The 19753-nt window shown below is 37.9% G+C and overlaps 1 long non-coding RNA gene across 2 annotated transcripts; it reads right to left on the reverse strand.

Annotated features, from left to right (window-relative positions):
- Window positions 1-409: 409 nt before the first annotated feature.
- On the reverse strand, window positions 410-4924 carry LOC110788548 (uncharacterized). 2 transcript variants are annotated; one of them, XR_002533389.2, is made up of 6 exons: window positions 4667-4924; window positions 2757-2876; window positions 1607-1748; window positions 1158-1241; window positions 830-889; window positions 410-739 (listed from the first exon to the last, which is right to left on the reverse strand). It is a non-coding gene; the product is annotated as an uncharacterized lncRNA (long non-coding RNA). The 2 variants fall into 2 exon arrangements; XR_002533390.2 differs by lacking the exon at window positions 1158-1241 and having other exon boundaries at window positions 413-739; window positions 4667-4915.
- Between the last annotated feature and the right edge of the window lie 14829 nt (window positions 4925-19753).

The following is a 19753-nucleotide window of genomic DNA, read 5'->3' on the forward strand; positions in this document are numbered from 1 at the left end:
CGTTCGCAATCCAGTCCATCATTCTATTTGCTTCTTTATAGATATGATTGATTTCCTAATCATCAAAATAAACATCTCTAACATTAGAATTTAGAACGCTTTTTTAGCAATGTCATCTTCGTACGTATACTCCTAATTTAGCAACCCAGCTATAACTTTGTCCCTTTAAGAAAAAACAAAAAATACACAATCTTTAGCTAGTGGCCTGGCGCCGATAGTGGAATGAAATGATGGTTGTTTTAGGTTGAGTGTTGCTCATAACTTCAATTTCTTAATTGCATTCTTTCAAATTTGACTGCGTACCGTGAATCCAATTTACACCATCTGTTTGGAGCTTTGGACAAATCAATACTTCCTTCGGTTCTTCTTAAATGCCTTATTTTGACTTTTCCTTTTCTTTTATTATACTAGTCTTATATGCACGCGATGCGTGCGAGATAATATCAGAACTTTATTTTATTGTAACTAATCACCAAAAATAATATGCCACAAAATTTGTTAACAAAATAAAAAAAAAAAATTATACATAATTCCTATTTTTTTGGGTAAAATATATATCATTCCTATTATTAGGTTGTACAAAGTAGAGAAAGAAAGCCTTTTAGGAAAAAAAAAAAAAGTAGAGAAAGAAAGCACTAATAACATGTTGGTCCATTTGAAGGTAAGCATCCTCCAAAGTCTTGTCTGATGGAATTAATATACATTGCTTCCTCTCATTGAAGTAGTCCCATACTTGGAACTGTTCACATTAAAAATATGAGAAATCAGACAATAGAAGAAAAACTTCTATGTTTAGAAAAGGCAAACAATCCCATAAAGCAATCCACACCTTCTCTTGTGGCAGCCCTTTAAGTGCACGCACTTTCTCATAAAGCTCAAGTATAGAAGCCTGAACACAAAGATAAATTCTTAAAATCAGAAGTAGATAATAGTTGCAAAATAAAAACAAAAAAGATATATTATGTTTTAACTGGTTAATACTTGATAGATCCAAAGAAAAGTAGAACTTATCAGAATGCAAGCAAGCAAACAGGACAAAGACATAAAGTTGCACGAAGCAGTCAAAGAAGTCCAAGATAACATCAAATGAAACATGGCAGTTTAAATTTGTGAAACTGAAATTTAAGCAACATAGTCAAGTAATAACTTCCAATTACCAAATACTCCATAAGGGCCATCAATCATGTAACCGATAATTGGGGTAAATCAATACTGAAAAGCATACCAACATTCTGAGACCACTGCAAAATGGAAATATACACCAAAATAATTATCAGTGCCAAATCCAGTTACTCCCCAAAAAGAATCAAATTCTTTTACCAATTTAAGCTACTCCTGCAGTTCTACTTCTTTGCATTTTCATCAAAGGCCATTACTCAAAACTCAAAAGATTTCCAATTATAGCATCTAGATCAGTAAAAATAATGAAAATAATGACCATAATCAGCACTACATCAAACCCCGGTTTATTGCAATGTTAAACTTGCATCCTCGCATGTATTCACCAGCATATGAATATATTAATAAAATTAGCATGATTACACCCAAAAAATTGCAAAAATAAAACAGCACAATCAATACATATATATAGTTAATGATTTAGTACCTTCTTATTGACACTTCAGATTGACGATTGTCCCTGGAATCTGTTAGCTTTAGGGATAGAGGATAAACTTCAACGTTGAACTTTTTGTTAATAGCAACCCTAAGAAATCAGCTTCCTAGGCAGTGGAGGTCCTCCATTGTACCTAAGAAAATTTATCGTTAATCAAAGGTATTGTAGACAATGTTTCCTATTTATTTTTGGTATGAGGAAGGGAGAAAAATTTATCGTTAATCAAAGGTATTATAGACAATTAATTAACCCACAACAACCAAAATGTGGTTAAGTCATGTCAATTTCATCAATATTTAGTAACAAAATAACATTAAAAAAAATTCAGAAAAGACCTTGAACACACATAAAAAGAAAGTAGTAAACCATATTTATAAAAACCCAAAAATTCAAAAACAAATTATTTGAAAAACCCAGGAAATTAACACCCAGAACATCCCTTAAAAATACTGGGAAAAACCCTTTTCTATGCTGGTTCAAATAGATTGGGAATTAATGATTGAAGTCATATATTATATAAATTGAAACGTTATAATTTGATTGATTTAGCATCAATATAATGATTGAATATATAAATCAATCTATATTATTTTATCACTCTGGAAAGCAAACAATATATTGAGATTTAACATATATGACTTATTAGGGATTAAAGCCCCACAATCAAATTAAGGATAAGCCAAAGACCTTGAAAAAAAATTGAAACGTCATATATTATTATTGAGATTGCATTAGTAGGGAATTAATGATTGAAACGTCATATATTATTGAGATTGACTTATATATCTCTTGTTGGGAAAATATCAAAAATTAATTCCCAATAAAAATATTATTGAGATTGATTTAAAAAGGGAACGAATTCCCAATCAAATTCAAATTCAAAAGGGAACGAAAACATTGTTATTTCGTACAAATGTTGAAATGGAACCAACATAATTGCTATTTATACAAATTCTGTCGCACCTTTCCCTAATCAAATTCGAAATGGAGCCAAATGCAAAATACCCATCAAAAACAATTGCTGGGAAAATCATATTGAAGAAATAACACAGCTAAACAATAAACAATAAAAACAAAACAAAAACCCCAGATAGCAAAAATCGCAATAAGAAAAAATTGGAAAGAATAATTTGAATGGTACCCAGATGACAGGATGTGTTACAGAGGTCCTCCTCTTTCACTCTCTCCTAAGCCGCCGACACCTCGTCGCCATAATCGCCGCCCTTTGTTCCGTTTACGCCGTCGACATGTAACAAAATTGCTGCAAAAGAAATTAGAAAAGAAGAATTGATTGTATAAATTACCAGAAAATTAGATCGAAGATGAGAGAGAATTGAATATTTGAGATCTTTGAGGGAAGGGAGGAGAGAGAAAGATGAGAGTGATTTACCTAGGAGAGAGAAAGAGAGCTGTGTGCCTGTGTGTGATTGTGTGAGAGTGAAGCGGCGGAGGTAAGGATTTTAGGGAATCCAGTGTTTTACCCGAAGGGTTGAAAGTAAATGGTTTGAGGGTATTTTTGTATTTTACATGAGGGACACGAAAAGTTATGTTACGAAAAAGCCCCTCAGCTGTTGGCTTATATAATAGAGATAAAAGTCAAATACAATGTAAAATGATATTGGATTAGTCCCAAAACCCACAATGTATATTTTTATAATGTCAGTTTTAATAAATTTTTTACGAATAGAAAATTATAAACAATTCAACAGTCAAATGATGCATTTACAAGTCAGTTGGTCCAAATGATTTATTTAAAAGAAACCAAAAGGGTACTTCTCACAATACTCGATTCATTTCGATTTCTAAAGGTGTTATTTTGATGTTTAGTTCAAAAGTGCATCATAAGCTTTCTTTTTTTTTTTCCAATTTTTTTTATTGGACGGGAACCTAAAAGCATTTTTTTATTTGGGACAATGTAAGGATATAAGTTAACTAGGAAAAAATAAGGGGAATTTCGAAAAGATAATATATGAATCATTGATTTTTCATTTAATGGTTGATATGTTCTAACTCTACATTGTAGAGTTATTTTAGAACTCTAGAGGATCCAAAACCTATTTTTTAGTGCTTTAAAATTATTGTTGTCTTATTGAACAAATTATACCTTTAGCCCTGTTTGGTTAGGAGTTGTTAGCTAATAGCTGGTTTGACTAGTTGTTAGCGGTTAGTTGTTTACATTAGCTGATTTGACTAGCTGGTTGCATTAGCTGTTTGTGTAAAAGTATTTGGTAAATTAGCTGATAGTTGTTAGCTGTTTAATATGTAAAATGACCAATAAGGACATTGACATACTTTGTGTCTTTATTAATAGGGAAATTCCCATTAGTACACTTATACTATTGGCTTCTGCCAACGATACACTTATTTTTAATTACATTCCCATTAGTACACTTAAGGTATTGACTTCCTTATTACCATAAATCATTCCATTAAATATTTAACTGCAGTTGAAGTTAAAAATAAAGTGTCGCTCCCCCCTTAGGTTATGCTTATAATTTTTACCTATTTAAATTAATGAAATTAAGAAGCTGCCTAATGTTTGTCATATATTAATATTTTATGGGAAATTCCCATTAGTACACTTGTTCTTAGTTCACCTTGTTGTATTTATAATTGCTAATGTATTCATAATTACGATAGTTTGGTACCACTGTACCAATCCTGTATTCATAATTGTTAATGTAGGAGCAAACCATCATAAATTTGATTAACTTGCCACTGGACAAAAAAAATGGCAGAATATCAATAGCACAAGTAGCAAATAATTCTAAATCAAAAGTGTCATAAATGGAATTAGAAAACGTAATTGCTAAATCAGTCGTCACTTCCTTTAGATATGATGCATACATCCTATTTATTTTAATAAAATGACAAACTATAAAATCACAATTCAATAATTTAACAAGGCTTAAACAGAGAGACAAATTGCAAAGCCTAATTAACAATCTGAAACCAAGTTACAATTTGAAATTAATACACATACGGTGCAAAGTTACAAAAAATTAACCAAATTTGATAGAATTACTGAATCAAAATAAGTAATTAACATACCTTGTTCCACCGTCAATGATTGCTTCACTACACTCGACCAAAGTGGCAGCAAAATTGCCCACCAAAACTGATTCAATAATTGAGGCCAAGTTGAATATTTTCCCAACAATTTTGCTGTTAAGGTTTAGAATTTGAGATAAGCGCAGACTGTATAAAGTTTTGTTTAGGTTTTTAGATGACAGAGGAAGAAGAACGGAAGAAAAGAGGAACGCTGATGTTTTTAGAACTTTAAAGAGTTATGTTTTCATTATTTTACTTTTTTTTAACCAATGATTAACTACAGTTAAACTATTTAATAGGAAATTATATGGTAATAAGAAAGTCAACATTATAAGTGTATTATTGGCAAGTCAATTTATATTGAGTGTATCGTTGGCAGAAGCCAATAGTACAAGTGTACTAATGGGAATTTCCCTTATTAATATTAGACAAATATTTTATTGTGTTAATTTTTTGTCTCTATATTTTTCTAATAAACATTGACTAAATAAAATAAAATAAAAATTTAAAAATTATTCTTTATTTAGTTTTTTTAATAATATATATATTGGTAAAAGATAAGAGTTATATTAATAAGCGCAAAAACATGACAAGTCTACGAGGCCTAGGCCCAGAAGACAAGCACAAACTGTTTACAACCAAGACAAACAAGAGACCAAACTATTACAAAGAATCAATCCAAGATCTATCTATAGTAGACGTTTTCTTGGGTAGAACAACCCGAACTCTACCCTTCACCAAGTCTTTGATGCATTTGACAGTAGCCTCCATTGTAGGGATCCTAAGATTCCAATAGCCATCATTTCTGACTTTCCAAATCTGGTATAAGCAAGCTGTAAGTGCAGCAAAACATACTTGCTTCCTAAAATTAGAACATCTCCTTCTGGATACCCAATTACACCAAGGAACTAACTGCATATTAGTACAACCAACATCCAACCAGAAGCAAATTTCGGAAAAAACACCCTTGCTAAAATAATATATATTTTTCAAATAGATAAATATTTTTTTTTTTTTTTTTTTAAAAGGTAAGAAAAGGAACTTAGGTACCCCTTCGCACAAGGGTGTAGCCTAAGTAGTCACTCTGTACAATTTCATCTAACTTGGGGCTGGAGTTCGGGGAAATACACATAGGATTACAAATAAGATGACCTACATTAGCAATCCAATCGGCTGCTCTGTTTGCTTCTCTGTATATGTGATTGATGTGAGCTGAGTCAAAACGCTGAAGGAGAATCTTGCTGTCATGAATAATTTTTTGTAGTTTCCAAGGGGGCTTCCAAGTACCTTTTAAAGAGTTAATCACTAGAAGATTATCTCCTTCGATGTGAATATCCTTTATACCTAGTCTTATTGCTTCTTGGATTCCTTTGTGGAGGGCCAGGGCTTCAGCCATATAGACTTGAGAGTTGCCGAAATTGAAAGCCTTAGCCTCGATAGCAGTCCCGGTGCTGCTTCTGATAATGATTCCTCCTGCTGCTGACGAAGATTTGCGAGAACCATCGAAGTTAAGTTTGAAGGCGCCTGTGGGAGGCGGAAACCACCTCACAAGGATGGTGGAAGGAGTGGAGGATTGGTTAGGAGTAGTAGAATGAGTGGTGAAATGGGTACCTCTAAGTTGATGAGAGTCAATAAGGATTCTGAATTCCCATTCTTTAAAGGTATTGAGGGCTCTGAAGAAACAGCGGCAAGTAGAGACCTTAGTGTTGGAGAAAACTAAGGCATTACGTTCCTTCCAGATAATCCAGCATAGGTTGATGAATTTGCGAAGAGCAACCTGGTTTCGTCTGAGGTAGTCTAGAGTTTTGAAAAAATCGATCATCGGGAAGGTGAAATCTAGCCAGTTTTTGGTGAGTCTGTGGGTCCAGACATTTTTTGAGTGTTCACAATGGAGGAAAAGGTGGTCTAAATTTTCGCTAGCTTGATTACATCTTGGGCAGCAATTTGTAGGAATGATTTTTCTATGGAAAAGCGTTTCGTTAGTTGGGAGACTTTTATGACAGATTTGCCAAAGGAAAAATTTCAGTTTCGGAGCTAAATTAAGCTTCCAGATCCATCTAAACTTCCATTTGTCGTCAGTTTTGGGGAGGTCGTGAGCAAGCCAGGTTGCAGATTTAACTGAAAAGTCCCCAAAATTTGTGCAGCCCCAGATGGGAATATCCTGAAGGTTGTTCACAGGAATAGGAATCCCTCTAATCAATTGGACCGCATCAGGAGGAAGAACTGAATGTAACTTTGCAATATCCCAGTTTTTAGTCTCGTCAATGAAAAAGCTTACCGTCTTGCTATTGTCAATAAGATTCGTAGATAAACCCGGAAATTCAGCCAAGGCGTATTGACCAACCCAATTGTCTTTCCAAAAATTAATGGTGTTGCCATTCCCTAGTTTCCACCTTATACCTTTTCTAAGAATCTCTCTTTGATTCAGAATATTGGACCAGATAGGCGAGTCTCTAGATTTCTTTTTTGCTGAGAAAAAATTGTTATTTTGGAGATATTTCTTACGCATAATTTTAGCCCACATGTTGTCTTCGTCTGTTAGGACTTTCCAACCGAGTTTAGCTAAGAAGGCTCTATTTAGCGGATAAGTTCTTCGAAGGCCGAGACCCCCTTGCTCCTTGGGTTGACAGACCTTTTTCCAGGCGATAAGAGGGATTGCATTCCCTGCTCTGCTTTGGTTCCAAAAGAATTGACGGTGAAAAACATCCATTTGATGACATAGTTTTTGCGGAATCAGGAAGGAGGAGCAGATGTAGGCTGGAAGCGACTCAAGGTTACTCTGAATGAGAGTCATTCTTCCTGCTTTCGACATAAAATTGGCCTGCCATGAGTTGATGCGGTTTTCATTTTTTTGCAGAATGCGCTGATAGTCTGCTTTGGTGGGGGTGAATCCCGAGAAGTGGGCGCCCAGGTATCTACCCAGCGACATGGATTTTGTCATGTTGAAAATGCTAGCAAGTGAGTCTCTCTTTGAATGAGTGATATTCTTTGAGAAAATAATAGCCGATTTATGGAAGTTGACGAGTTGTCCCGAGAGTTGACAGAAATCAGAAATGATTTTTAGAAGGTTATGGCAAGCAGAGCTTGTGGCTTTACAAAGGAGTAGACTGTCGTCTGCGAACATAAGACATGGAATTTTAGCGGTCTGCGGAGCAATTTTAAACCCCAGTCCCTGGTTGGGCCTCGTACTAGCATTGTTAAGCATAATTATAAAGACTTCCATACAGATGATGAAGAGATACGGTGAAAGAGGGTCGCCTTGTCTTAAGCCCCTAGATGGGGTAAAAATCTTGGTCGTCTCGTTATTAACTTTGAGGGAGTAAGATATTGTTGTGACCGTTGCTTTAACCCAGTTGATCCAGGTTGCCGGGAAGCCCAATTTGTCTAGAACTGCCCATAGGAAGTCTCATTCTATCCTATCGTAGGCTTTTTCCATATCTAGCTTAAGCGCACACCAGCCAGTTTTCGATTTTGATTTTTTAAAAACATTCAGAATTTCTTGTACCAGCAGGAGGTTATCGTGAATTGATCTACCAGGGGTGAAGGCGTTTTGAAAGGGGCTAATGTGTTTCTTAAGAAAAGGGCTTAGCCTAGTGACTAGGAGTTTAGAGATAGCCTTATAGATCGTATTACAAAGACTGATTGGCCTAAAGTGGTTGGGATTCTCAGGATTGTCATTTTTAGGGATAAGGGCTATCAATGTGTGATTAAGAAAAGGCGGTAGATGACCATGAGAGAAAAAACTCTTGATCGCTAAAGAGATCTCTGGCCCAATAATTTTCCAGTAAGTTTGGAAGAATTTCGGACCAAACCCGTCTGATCCTGGAGCCTTAAGTGGATTCATACTGAAAAAACTCTCCTTGATTTCATCCTCAGAGAAGGGGGCAACTAGGTTTTCACTCTCTGTACTAGTAACTAATTGTGGCAGAAAATCCAGATTAAAAGTCCTGTCATTTTGGACGGCGGACTTAAACCTTTCTTTAAAAGATTCGTAAAGAATGTTTTGAACATTTTCCTGACCTTCTTCCCATGCATTGTCTTTATTTTTGAGTCTGTAGATATGATTTTTAGCCGCTCTATGCTTCATAATCTGATGGAAAAATCTGGTATTCCTGTCACCTTGGTTAAGCCAAGTTTTCTTTGCTGCGCTTTTCCAGGCATACTGTCTATGAATAAGAATTCTTTCTCGTTGCTTTAGCATTCTGAAAAGGTGATTTTTCCATATAGGGTTGAAAGGTTGTGAAATCAGTTTATCTTCCAATTCTTGGATTTTCTCTGCGTTTGCTTTAAGTTGCATGGTTTTATGGGAAAATCTTTCCTTGGCCCATAATTTTAGGTCATCTTTAATATTAGAGAGTTTGGTTCTTATTCTAAAGAATCTTGAACCTTGAATATTTGAGTTCCACTTTTGTTTAACAATTTTAGTTGGTTCTTCATATAGAGTCCATGAGTTCTGGAATCTGAAGATTCTGTTAGACGGTAACGCCTCTGCGTTTGTGTCGAAGAACATGGGGGCGTGGTCTGAGCTCGTGAAGGTACCATACTTTATAAAAGCGTTCGGGAATTTATGGGCGAAGCTAGTGCTAGCAATGGCTCGATCTAGTCGTTGATATAATCCTGGGTGGGATTGGGATTTCCAGGAGAAAGACTGTTGCAGACAAGCGATGTCTGTAGCAATGGTTCTATTGATAAATCTGGGAAGTCTTTGACATTGGTTTAGAGTGACCGGGTTACCTCCGAGCTTATCTGAAGGTTGTAAAAGTTCGTTAAAATCGCCGACAAGAATCCAAGGGGTGTGGATATTTTCGTAAAACGTAGACATTGACTCCCAGAAAGGGTCTTTGTCTGGGTTTTGAGCGGGAAAGTATGCCCCTGATACTAGAATCTGTTCGTTAGTTGGTTTATATAAAACGTTAAGGTGAGCACACCGATCCACAAGCGTGTAGTTTTGAACCAGGATTGAGTCGTTATTCCAGCAGACCCAAAGTCCACCACTATGCCCCATAGGGTTGATGATTATATGTTTTTGGAAACGAAAACCTCTGATAACATTTCTACTAGTGGAATTAGTCGTCATAGTTTCAAGAATGAATAAAATGTCTGGTTTAAAGGTGGTGATGTAGTGGTTGATATCACCAATTGCTTGGAGTTTTTTACCTCCTTGAATATTCCATGTGAGAATTTTCATAATTATGAATTAGCATAAATAAAAGGCCTTTAGCCCATACGTTTCAAAGCGGAGCAAAGTCCGGTTCCAGTTAGCCCAAGCAATGGAGGCTAAGATCAAACGAATAAAAGCAACAACTTTGTAATGAAAAGGAAAACTTATTACATAACCAAAGTTAAGAGGAACATTATTAACATTCCAGGAGAAGGAGCAAAAGATGTTCGAAGTCCAGGAGTGGAAACGCCATACTTGTGCATTGAAGGTATGAGTAAAATACCAACTGAGAATGCAAAAAACAGAAGTGAGAGTTAGCCAGAAGTTTCTAAACAACATTTGCACAGTTGACCAAGACCCCAAGTAAGGGAGCCAAATTGACATGAGGAGGTGATGGTTATTTAGAACAAAAAGGTCCTCAGGTAGGAAACATGTAATGTTTCTTACAACATCATAGGAGATGAACCAAAGGCTATCTTTGGACTCAACCAAAAGGCACCAAGCAAAGAGCTTCCTGAAACTTAGGTTCCTCCATTTGAAAGGGAACCAAGAGGTGGTCCAAAGACTAACCTTGATTCTGATCAAGGCAAAAGAAATGTTCCACAGTTTAAAGTCCAAGATAACATGAAGCCAAGGCAAACAACGAAATAAGGAGAGCCAACACAGAACAAAATCCATTAAAGTCAAATTATCATTAATATTACAATTAAGCACAATACAAGATTGCTGAAGCTGATTAACTACAGTAGAAGTATGCCTAGCTAAGAAGCTACCTACAGGTTTGCAAAAGCAGAAAAAAAAGAACCTGTAGGAGACAATAGACCAGTAGCACAAGCTAAGCATATTACTACTAAACCCTAAAGGCATAACTACCAGTAAGAACTGGTCAAAAAGATGTGTTGAGATAATTGATATAAAAAAAGAAGTAGAAGGAGACACACAAGTCAACCAGCAGAAGGAGAAGGAGAGAGATCACCATCACCTCTCTTCCTTCTCTTAGAGTTCTCAGTTTCCATGGGAGGAGCACAGTCAGAAAATATTGGGTCATTCTCATCAAAACCATCACCATCACAAATCTCCAAGTCCATATCAAGCTCATCATCCCCCTGAACATCCTTGACACCAAGTGGAGCAAGCTCCAGTGGGTCAAAATCCGGCAGAATATCCTCATAGGGTTGAACTGCAGGAGGATTGAGAGTAATGGTGTCTCCAGTAGACACTTGAAAATCCTGCAGACCCTGAAAGCTGTTGGCAAGGGGAATGACAGGCAAACCAGCACCCAACCCTTGAGAAGGGGAGTGTAAAGGTCTAGTCTGGACAGGAGGAGGATGATGATAAGGCTTGGCATGGGACTTCCTTGTATTACTCCTGGGCTTGGCTCTTCTTCTTGGCACCACAGCCAGCCAGTCAGAAGGAGTGGCTTGTCCTCCACTATCCCCAGGCATCCCCATGGACAGTTTTGCCTCATCCAGCTGAGCCACAACCAGCTCAAGACAGGGAGGAGGCCTCTTAGGACAAGCATTCAGAAAGTGGTTTGGATCACCACAGAGAGGGCAAACCTCCCAAACACCTTCATAAGACAGAAAGTACTCCTGGATATCATAACCAAAGTTAAGAGTGATAGACCTAGGCACAGGCTTGGTTATATTAAGGTTGAGACAGACTCTAGCAAACTGACCCTTTTCAGTGTTTTCAGAAGTGAATTTATCAAGTTTGATGGGTTGACCTACACAACTGGCAATCTGGTTTAGGTAGTGCCAAGTCCAGTACTCAGTAGGGAGAAAGGGGATTTTCACCCATTGATCCACATGGGTAATGGAGCTAAACTGAGCTTTGAAGGAGGCTCTCCAAGGCAAAAGAACAAAATTAAGACCCTGCACAAACCAAGGTCTACCCTCCCAAACCTCATCCTTGTCAAGGGGGTTAGAAAATTTGATGAGAAACCAACCATTCCCAATGAACCTAAGAGAAACCTCACCCCTTAAAAAAGACCAGTCTTTCTTCATCCTAGCTATAACAGCAGCCTGGGGCACAAATTCCCCCCATACTTTCCCAAACAGACAGGATGCTTCCATAAGCTTGACTTGCTCATTGTCAAGTTTAGGGGCATCTAAGGTGATGGTGGCACTATTCGAACCAGGAACCTGTGGTGCATTACTGTGTGAACTGTCCTTAGGTGGGGGATTGGAATCATGATTAAGACTGCTACCTCCCAAGAGAAAGGAGCTATGGGTGGGGTGGCTGAAGAAGCTGGAAGAACCTGGATCACTAGGTAAGCTGGTAGGTTGAGATTCATTGGAAACTGGAGAAGGGTTCTTCTTAAGAAGTGAGGCATAGCTAGACACTACAGGGTTGTTAGACATTAAAACCCAAAGACGAGGACTGAAACTGGGAATTTTCACTAAAATTTGGAAGTTTAATCTTGCAAACACACAAAGAGAAAATACAGAGCTAAATTGATGAAGACTGGAAAACGTGGAGAAGATGCTACTACTGAGGAAAAAAGACCAGTATTTATAGGCTTGATATAAAGACTTAAGAATACTAATGGTTGCAAGAAAAAACCACATCAGATTGAAAACAACCACAGAAGGATCTAGAAAGCCAGAAATAAATTGCAGCAACTGAGTAATCATCACACAGCTAAAATCGAAACACAAACCAACAAAAAGCAAGCATTGAAAAAACGCGAACCCAAGTAATAAATGACAGAATTGGAGTGAAAAGGCAAAGAAGAGTATAGAGAAGGACTTCCCTGCGACATTTTTTGGAAAAAGAAGAAATCTTAGTGCTCCTGCAAATGGATAAGCTCCTCCATTGGCCCAAACAGGACGGTAAAAATGCATTAGTGGAGTAAAACCTTTAATTAACCCCATTAAATCATCATTATTGTTGAAAAACCCAAGATCTAGTGACTCAGCATCGATCTCCACCTTTGGATCAATCTTGCCTTGCTGAAGAAGGCAATCTGAAGGTCGGAAAAGAGGAAGAACACCTCGATACAAACGATGCACCAAACTGCTGCCAAGGAAGCCATAATTACCCCTATTAAAGCTTAGTCTAGAGATTTTTTGGGGAATCTCATTCCGGTAAGAGGACAAGGAGGAAGACGAAGAGTTTTGCAAGGCAAAACTTAGATCTGTGAACAATTTGAGCTTGAGAAGGGGGCTAGACCAACCTAGGGTTTTCACTCTCTCTCTAGAAAAACTTAGGCCTCTCATGTTTCTTTTTTTTTCTCTCTCTTTTCATTTTTTTAATACGGAGTATTCAAATAGATAAATATTACTAATGAAATTTTAAGCATGATTGAAATATACTTCAATTGCTTCAAAGTACTAATATAAAATTTATTACAACAAAAAACGAATCTAGTAAATATGATGAAATGAAAAAGAAAGTGTGAGTAATGTTTTTAGGAGAAAAATATGTAAAGTACCAAGGTTGATAGTGGTTGTAATAATAGGCAATAGTAGGACAAAAGAGTTATTTTCAACCACTTTCTCAAACCTCTAATTGAAAAAAGTTGAGCTTTTTCAAAATTAGCTTTTTCACCCCAAAACTCTTTTCCATTCCTCTCCTAACCAAACACTCCCAATTAGCTTTTTTTAAAGGTCAAACCTCTAATTCACCCTAAAAAGCTCTTTTTCCCTCAAACCTCTCCTAACCAAACACCCCCAAAGCAAATATCGAAGGAATCCATCGCAATATTCGCATGTAAAAGTAAGGATATTCGCATGTAAAAGTAAATGCCAAATGATTTATAGATAGATATTGTATTAATGTTTGTACGGTCTTTATATGTGGTGAGAAAGGGAAGAGGGTCGGCCCCTACGTTAACTTGAGATACTTGACGGTGGTGAAAGGCTGAATAAGCTCGCTAGTTCTGAAACGATAGAGATTAGAGACCACATCTTGAAATCTAGTTTGGTAGTACAAATCACGGCAAGGACCCGCGCATCAATGGCATCATTCATGTCATGTCGCCAAAAACAGTACTGGTAAAAAAACACCCATCAAAATAAAGTGAAACCATGCCTTAAACAACTTGGAATAGTGTTCCAAAGTTTTAGGAATGGAAAAGTACTACTAAGACTTACATACGAAATATATACGGAGTATAGAATTTGATAGAAAATACTTCCTTCGTTCTTATTTACATCACACAATTGAGTTTTAGACAATATTTACATAAGCTTTTTTGACTTCCTTTTGTGAGTTATTCTTAAGAAAAAACATAGTCGTGTGGGATCTTATTAGATTCGTCTCAATAAATATTTTTTAAATATCAACTTTTTATAATTTGTTCTTATCCATAATTGAAGATATTAACGTTTAAAACCGTGTATTGACAAACGTGCCTAAATAATTGTGTCATTTAAAAAAGAACAGATGAAGTATAATTCTTTTAGGATATAAATTGTACAAATTTAGTTACCTACATACATCCACCAATACATGGTGAGCCACCCATCACTCTAACCAGACTACCACCAACCTCCCCACAAATGCAAACTGTTATGGGTCGTTTGGTATCGCACGTGTCGTGGTTGGATCCTACATTCAAGGAGTTGTTATCTACATTTCATACTTGATGGACAAGGTCAATGAAGCCAGAAAGGATCTTTCAAACGGTTAGAAGAGACAACATTATTCTCTCTTCTGTGTCAAACCTAGTACTATATTAGTATATACAACCTACAAGGGCAACCCGATACCTACCGTATAACCTAGCTAATACCTCCCCACTAACTACATTACCTTACCATTACATTATTTCCCTAATGCTACTTCTCCCCGTAGCTCTTACACTTAATAGCAATGAGCTTGTTTCTTTCACCTCCACATAAGCATTCCACCATTACTTTCCATACCACTGCTACTATATTTTATCCCCACCATTCTCCTAATCATCACTGCCTAAATCCCTTTGGATCGCAAGTACGTACTAACCAAATACCTTCTTCCTGATATATACTTCATGCCTCAAAATAACCTTCTGCCGTATTACCAGCGGTATTATCCTAATCTACCTATGATCCTATACTATATTTTACTTATGCTTATTGTCAGCTATATTTACATATATGCATATAAACATTGTACTTGTGTTTAATAAGGCTTTTTATGCCAACAACATTGTGGATTGATGGATTCATTGCCACCAGCGGTTTTTATCCCTTTCGGGTTTTCCACGTCACCATCTCTTGTCTCACGTCTCTTTATTATGTCATTTATTTTCTGTTATTTACTTAATCTAGTTAATCTAGTTGTCTATGTCTCAACCAAAGGTCGTCCAATACACATATCCACAGTTTGGCGCTGTCTGTGGGGAGATGGCTAGATTTTACCTCCAAACACATATCCACAAAAATCCTTTCCAAACACAAAATCCAACCCGCTTGAGTTCACCAAAAACGTTGTCAGCAGGTTATGCGTCGTGGCCATACTGTGTCGCCACCAAGAGATGGAGTTACGTCAGGACACATGTCGTCGCCATGTCAGGCATCCTCATCAAACTACGTCGTCGCCAGAAGATGGAATGACACCAGGGGACATGTTGTCGCCAGGTCAGGTGTAGTCATCATACTGCATCGTCCCTAGAAGATGGAATGACGTCAGGGCACATGTCGTCTCCTGGTCAGGCGTCCTCATCAGACTGCGTCGTCCCCATAAGATGGAATGGCGCCAGGGGACATGTCATTGCCAGGTCTGGCGTCGTCATCAGACTGCGTCATGGCCAGAAGATGAAATGACGCCATGGGACACGTCGTCGCCAGGTCATGTGTCGTCATCAGGCCCGTCGGTCGCTAAAATGTGGAAGGACGTCAAGGTACATAACATCGCCAGATTAGGTGTTGGCATCAGAAGGTGTTGTCGCTGGAAGTGACGCGTCGGAGTGGTCGAATTCAACCTAGATGATGCGGATCGTGACAACAATGACATCGGCCCTTAACAACATCGAAAATAGGTACTACTCCCTCCGTCCCTTAATACTCGCACCGGTTTGACCGGTGCGGAGTTTAAGACACTTGAATTGACTTATTAATTTAATGGGTATTAGTTGATAGTGGGGTATTTTTTTTAATATAGTTAGTGGGAAATGTGTAAGGGGTGGGGAGTGGTGAGTGGGGAGTGTGAATTTTTAAATGATTTTTTGTAGGGAGTAGGAGTGTAGGTGGGTTAGTAGGTAGGTGTGAGAAATAATATAATATTGGTAAAATTTTCCATTTATAGAAGCGGTGCAAGTATTAAGGGACGACCCAAAAAGGAAAGCGGTGCGAGTATTAAGGGACGGAGGGAGTAATATTTATAATATTCAATTCTAACCATTTGGCCTTGTTTTCGAATACGTGATAGGTTTCGATCTAGACGTCACCACCCATAATGTAGATTTCACCACAAACGAGAGACAATATGAGTCGTCTCGTACCTTATCAGGCTCTCGAGGTGACTGATCACTTGAAGTCACGAAAAGTATGGTATAAAACTCAAACACAGTGATTTTCAATTAAACTAATATTGTTTCTAGTCCTTGTTGTCACTAAAACAAATATGAGCATGTGACGTCATCCATCAATGACATGACATGACGTCAACGTAGTCTTGTCCGATGTCTCCTCCACATCAGTCGGCGACGTCTCCACAAACGAAGGCGAAAAATGGAGATTCAGCAGCAAATTGTCGGCAACACCATATCTTGTGGCTAACTTTAGTCCAAGTGCCAAGTAGGAGACCTTGTAACTGTCCTGAAGTCGTCACAGGGGAGCATATAGTATACTCTATCTGATTTAATTTTCATATAGTACACTTTATTTGATTTAATTTTTATTTGTTTTAAAAACACTTTGAAGTATATGTTATATGTTGTTGTCCCACTTTTTGTACTAACGTCGTAACCGCTTGTCGTCTGATCATGTCGTGTCGCCAGGTATTGTCTTGTCTACAGGTATTGACTTATCGCTTGGATAAGTTGTGTGTAAAGCAGGCGACCGACATTAGAAGGCAGGTGACAAGTGTTAGGTTATGATACATATGAACAACATAAATCATGCGGAAAAACCTTAATTCCAGGAATCATATTAATTGCACATAATCATATAATTAGTCTAGGATGCATACACTTTGTAGCGTGCCCTCCCTAGCTGCGCCCGAACCGAACAAGAACAAGTCTTTAGGACTCCAAGTGTCGTCCCTCCGTAGAAAGTCCACAGCACGTCCGGATCCGCCTTAAGATTGACCAACTAGAATCTCCCTTAAGGTACTATTACTTTCGGCTAGATAGGCAAGGTTTATGGCTGATTTTTCTGCTTAAAAATCCTAGCTTTTATTATTTGAATACCTATTAAACTCGTCTATGAATTTGTGACCCTAGGCACATACTTATATAGTTATGGAAAAGGATTTAAAATCCTATTAGAATACAAAATTATTTAATTAGAATCCCTTTAGAACTCTATTTAATTAATTTCTATCTTCTAGGATTATGATTTAATCATAGCACGAATTCCTATAGCTTTAGGATTCGTATAGCACACGACCGCACACGAGCACGGGCACCGCACAGCCCGCGCGCACGCCTCGCGGCCCACGCGAGCTGCACGGCGTGCAGCCCTTTGCTCGCAGCCCACTTTGTTACGCGCGCGCCATGCCTTGCTGGGCCTGGCCTTGCGCTGGGCCTGGCGAGGCTTTGGCGTGTGTGTTGATGCGTATGGCTTGCTGGGCGAGGGCCTGGCTTCGTGCTGGGCCTTCGTCTAGCAAGTCTCGTCCGATGCTAATTCGTACGATACGCTTTTGATTAAATTCCCGATTCCGGAATTCATTTCTGATACGAACAATATTTAACATTTCCGATTCCGGAATTAATTTCCGTTTCGAACAAATATTTAATATTTCCGTTTCCGGAATTATTTTCCGATTCCGATAATATTTCTGATTCTGACAATATTTCCTTTTCCGGCAATATTTCCGATTCCGGTAATATTTTCATTTCCGATAATATTTTCCGATACGTACCATGTTTCCGTTTCCGGCAACATCTACGACTTGGATAATATTTATATTTCCGATACAATCCATATTTCCGTTTCCGGCAATATCATCGTTTCCGCAGTATTCATTTACTTGCCTTTGACGATCTCAGCTCCCACTGAAACCAAGATCCGTCGATTCCGAATATCCATAGATGGAGTATTTAATGCCATTAAATACTTGATCCGTTTACGTACTATTTGTGTGACCTTACTGGTTCATTCAAGAGTAAGCTGTGGATTAATATCATTAATTCCACTTGAACTGAAGCGGCCTCTAGCTAGGCATTCAGCTCACTTGATCTCACTGAGTTATTAACTTGTTAATTAATCCTGAACCGCATTTATTAGACTTAACATTAAATGCATACTTGGACCAAGGGCATTATTTCCTTCAGTCTCCCACTTGTCCTTAGGGACAAGTGTGCATTTCCTAATTCCTTTGTCGCTTGATGCTTGCTCTTGAACATAAGGTAAGAGTTGTCATCCTTATTATGTCCAGAGGTGTTTCTCGGTTTCAGAGTTCAACTGATCAAATAAACTGATAATCATAGCCTATGATTCATCTGAGCACGGCCATGCATTTTACAGTTTCTAGCTCTCCGAGTGGCCTTGTACAACTTTCAGTGTCTCATCCCGATTGATGGGAGGACAATCCCAATCTTGCAATCTTGAGATTAGACTTCGTTTGATAGGTGATTACCTGAGCGTTGCCTTTATAGCCTCCTTTTACGGTGCGACGTTTGACAACGTCAAAGTAAGCAGTTCTCAAACAAGTAGTCTCAAATCACTCAGGTATTGAGGATTAGTGTCTAATAATTTTAATGAAATTTACTTATGACAGATTTTCATCTCTTATAGTAAAGTTTCATAGGTCTGTCCGATACTAGTCTTCTCAAAGTAAGTATCTATGCAAATGATTACGACATTGCCATGTCCACATAGTTCAAGAAACAGAACTACTAGTCATCGTGCATTCTAGTCGTCTAACGTTTTCTATGCGTCCATCTTTATATAAAACTCCGACCAGGGACCATTTTCAATTTTTTTGACATTCAAGTTCACTTGATAGACATTTCTTAGTCACAGGCCTGGTTCTGACAGTCTATCTTGAATATTTCGTCAAATTGAAAGGACTCATCATTTAATAAATCACAAATTAAATGGAAAAACGAATTCTATTCATTTATTATGAATGATTGACCCATAATGTTTTACAAAGTATTAAAATCTAAAACTTTAAAACATTAAACAAGGACATCAAAGCCATTCTCCAATATGCGAGTGGTGTGCGAGTTGTGCTTCGCCTGCGGCAGAGGTTTAGTCAATGGATCTGAGATGTTATCATCAGTTCCAATCTTACTTATCTCGACTTCTTTTCCTTCAACGAACTCTCGTAGAAGGTGAAATCTACGAAGTACATGCTTGACTCTTTGGTGGTGTCTAGGCTCCTTTGCCTGTGCAATAGCTCCGTTATTATCACAATATAGAGCTATTGGTCCTTTAATGGAGGGGACTACACCAAGTTCACCTATGAACTTCCTTAGCCATATAGCTTCCTTTGCTGCTTCATGTGCAGCAATGTACTTCACTTCAGTTGTAGAATCCGCAATGGTGCTTTGCTTAGCACTTTTCCAGCTTACTGCACCTCCGTTGAGGCAGAAGACAAACCCAGACCGTGATCTGAAATCATCTTTGTCGGTTTGGAAACTTGCGTCCGTATAGCCTTTAATAATTAATTCATCATCTCCACCATAGACCAGGAAATCATCTTTGTGCCTTTTCAGGTACTTCAGAATGTTCTTGGCAGCAGCCAAATGTGCCTCTCCTAGGTCTGACTGGTATCTTCTCGTAGCACTGAGTGCATACGCAACATCCGGGCGTGTACATATCATAGCA

This window comes from Spinacia oleracea, chromosome 6 (genome assembly GCF_020520425.1).
Source record: "Spinacia oleracea cultivar Varoflay chromosome 6, BTI_SOV_V1, whole genome shotgun sequence".
NCBI lineage: Eukaryota > Viridiplantae > Streptophyta > Magnoliopsida > Caryophyllales > Amaranthaceae > Spinacia > Spinacia oleracea.